Here is a 4,185-nt window from a genome sequence, read left to right on the forward strand (position 1 = left end):
ATGACAAAATGTGGAACAGTTTGAGGGGTATTAATACTTTAGTGAGACACTTATAGTATTTTGAGAATTATTCGGCTTATTTTTCCAACTTGAACACAAGATGGCGGTATAATATTCCGTCATTAAACAATCAACTTCAGTTGCTTTTTATAGAAAACACTTTGTACTTTTAGGGCTATGGTATAGATTTACAGCTTTTAAAACAGAATTACTAAATCAAATTCACTGAAACTGGGTTTCAATTGACCTGGACTTGCTGATTTGTAATAGGAATGTTTTGATTATTGTTTAGTTCAACATGCAACTGTGTTTTTAAGGCAAAATAGAGATACATTGATTAAATATAACAGATTGAGGGTTTTAAAAGTGCGGCGATAATGGTAAGACTGTAAAGGAAAACTGGTACTGCAGTAAATGAAATGAAAACTTTTAAATTAATTTAGATTAAAAAAAATAATATGACAGCTTAGGTTTTCCACAAGAAATGGAGCAGGACTATAAATGCAAATGACTGACATGTTCTTGTTCAGGCTGAATGGAAAATGTACAAACCTTATCCACATTTTTAGACACAAAGATTTTGAAATATAAACAACACAAGCAAAACGTTTCGCAGCCATCAAGATCTGTGAGCTGAAAGTCATTATTTACAAATTTAGTATAAAATCGTGGTTTTGTTGTGTTCAAAGGATTCATTTATGTGGTCTTTCGGACTTATTTCAATCTTGTTCCAACTTCAGACATATTCTCCTGATACCATGTTGCTGCTCTGGGGTGGTTCTTTTCCCCTTTCAGTTTTTCTTTATTTACCAGAGACTGATAAAATCAGAAATTATGACTGTAAAATTAACATCAGACTGTTTTTCCAATTGTTTGACAATCTGTTTCACCATGAATGTAAGTAAAATTTGCATCTATGAAACATTAAAAACTTGTTAAAGTTACAAATTTGGACTTAATTTGGAGTAACTTTATCAAAGTTATGCAGTCAACACATTATGAAATGTATTTATTCTGTCTCGGATTGAGGGCAACACATCACAGCCCAGGGGATATTGAGGGTTGGGGTAATAGAGTTCTGTGGGAGAAGGTTCAGGGTTGCTTAATGGGAACAAGCCGTTGGTAAACAAGTTTCTACACTGGAGACTCTCATTGATATTAGTGAAAGGAGAAGCAAAGTGACTCAGAAAAATCTGTTTCTAGACTGTTGCAATATTCCAAAACTCTGTGAGGAAAAACCTGACAGAAGCTGCCTAAAGAGATCACTTTTCTCCTGGCGTGTCCTCATTGGCTCCCGGTAAAGTTTAGAGTGGAATTAGAAAGACTGCATGCAAACTCGCAGTGACCTGCTTTGAATTTACGAGCTTCACTTACTCAAAGGGAAGGCTGAACCTTCAGTTTTCAGGTGTGCAAATAGTTCACTCTTCATGGTGACCTGCTGAGTGATGACACATACTCAGTATTTTGATGTTATTGATCCCCCATTTTATATTTAAAAACTATGTGGCGTGGTTGTCAGTAACGTTCACACCCCAGTTAAAATACTAGCTTTTTCTAAACAAAAAAATACATTTATTGATGCAATGAGTTATGAAAATCAGGCTGGATTTAGTCATGATGGTGGTGGGGTGTTGTAAAAAAAAAAAAGTTTTTTTAACTACATCTAAATTACAGCAACCGTATTTAATTTAACTTAAATGTCATGATAACAATACTAGATAAGTTTGTTTCTTGAAGCAACTTAATATTGTAAAATATTTATCCAGCTCATCAGCTTTGATCAGCTTTCCTGCTCCTCGAATAAGAACGTTGTGAAGCAAAAGCTACCATCCTAACTCATCAAAAACAATGAACAAACTGCTGAGTTATTCCTGGTGTGTAGGTCCGTCTGCTGTGTCAGTAAAACAGCTCTTCATCCATGATTCGAAATGCCTTGTGCCACAAAAACTTTCATTGAAAATGAATTAGTACTAAAGAATTAACGGAAAATTGGAATAGTTTAGATTTCTAACGATCAGAAAGATGATGCGTTTTACTCCGTCAAATACCAACCAAAGGAAAAAAAATTWAAAAAATTAGGGCAAGGTTCACATTCAAATGGGTGTGTGGATGAAAAAATCAAGTTCTCCCTGCCAGAGCCCTGTGTCCCACTAACCTTTAAGTGACGCAGTTATCCTAATAGAGGAGCAGTGTTATGATCTTTATTTATAGAGCAATGGAAATGATCTCTTTCTCAGAAGCGAATCGTGTTTGTGGCATTAGGCGTGCCAGGAGAGCGCGGCGGTGACAGGAGTCTGAATGCATAGTGTCGTTTCAGGAGGCTGCAAGGGAGGGAAGCGACGGGAGGGGCTTCAGGCTGGTTGAAGCCGGACTAGTGAGGTGTTTACTGGCCAGACTGTGCGCTTAAAGGTTACCCGAACCGTGTTCTCGAGAAAGTGTGAGCGAGGAAAGCAGAGCTCTGTCCCTCCTCAACATTTCTTCACAAAGGATGTTGAATGAACTGGAACATCACAGTGCTGTCTGGGTTTTTTTTGTCCTGAAACCTTACTGAATGTGTGCAGATACAACTTTTCCCTTAATCTTATGCATCACTAAGTAACTAACCTTTATGGTTGAAAAACAGTAAATATATTATTCGGTGATGTAATGTAAACAGTAGGAAAAGAGTGACTTTATTGTCAGCAGACTTGTTTACAAAATAAAGCTGAAGGATTTTGAGAAGCTCATCCCATGGTATATGAAGTCATCCCATATGGAAAACAAATAAACAACCTATGGAACATTTTGACATGGCAGATTTTTTTTTATGTGTCCTGTATTTGGCATTTCAGGCATGCCGTATTTAGAGGATGGTTGCTTTGCAAAAAAAGACATCTTAAGATTGCATCCTGACACGATTACTATTAGACCAGAATAAGCTTTATTGGCATTTTATGCGACAAACTAAAACAAATCAGAGCCTAATTTTAAAGTAGAAGGAGTATAATAAGAAAAAAATCATTTCATAAATAAGAATCTGAAAGGTTGAAATGGACTTTGACTGGGCCATTCCAACAGATGAACACCCTGTGATTGATCGAAACTATTGCATTGCATCTCTGGCTGTATGTTTAGGGATGTTGTCCAGTTGACATCAAAATCAATATAATCTGTGAAGATAACTTACACACAGATGGACTGTCACACAAATCCCAAGAAAATACATTAAAGTTTAAGTTTACAAATGGAAAAAAAATCAAAAAAGTTCTAGGCGTATGAATAGCTTCTCAAAGTGCTTTAAAGCTGCAGATGAAACACTTGCAATTTGAGGGATCGAAATAATGCTGCCTCATGTAACAGCTATTAAGTAATCAAATATTTGTGAAGGCACAGTTGTCTGCTTTTACATAAGCCTATCAAGACCCAGCAGCTGCTGTGGAAAGTCACAAAGACATAAGCTATTCTAACCCTTTGCCTCCCAAGTATCTCCCCTCTCTTAACACTTTCTGTTCTGCATCCTGACTTTTTGTTGGCTGCAGTTAACATGACTGGTTGGGATGTCGAAGTGATTGCACTCAGATGTGGCATCCACCCACAGTGGTCCATTTTTAGGATTGGCTGAGGCAGAAGCAGAGCCGCTCATTAACGTCGGGGCAGTTTCGTAACTTTGTCCTCATTGGAGGGTTGGTGAAATTCCAAGATCTTCTGAAATGGATCAGAATTTTCTTGTTGGGCACCAACATCATGATAGAGCATGTGCCTCATTAAAACATTTAGAGTACACACCTCTGAGCTTGATAGGCTGTGCAAGTTATCCAATGGAAAAACAGCGCACGCTCTGTGACGTCTGTCCTGAAATACAAGCTGGAATGTTTACAGTTAATGTGGAAATTTACTGTAAACAACAAGCTCCGGATATAGAGTTTCAATTTTATACATGCTTCACATTATTATTATTATTATATATATATAAAAAAAAGTTAAAGCAAGTTTAGAAAAATGACATGAAAATGATGTAAATGTCAGTGAGTGCACATCAGTGCCAGTCCTTTATAAAGATATGTGTAGAGTCAGATCAACAAGAGCTCAGATATCCTGCTGTGTCACAGACTGGTACACATGACGGTCAAAAAACAGGTGTGGATAACTTGTTGGGCTGCTAACAGGTCATGTGCAAAAGGTGCCTATAAATTGAGGGGCCGTCGC

The sequence above is a fragment of the Poecilia reticulata genome, linkage group LG14 (assembly GCF_000633615.1).
Source record: "Poecilia reticulata strain Guanapo linkage group LG14, Guppy_female_1.0+MT, whole genome shotgun sequence".
NCBI classification, from domain to species: domain Eukaryota; kingdom Metazoa; phylum Chordata; class Actinopteri; order Cyprinodontiformes; family Poeciliidae; genus Poecilia; species Poecilia reticulata.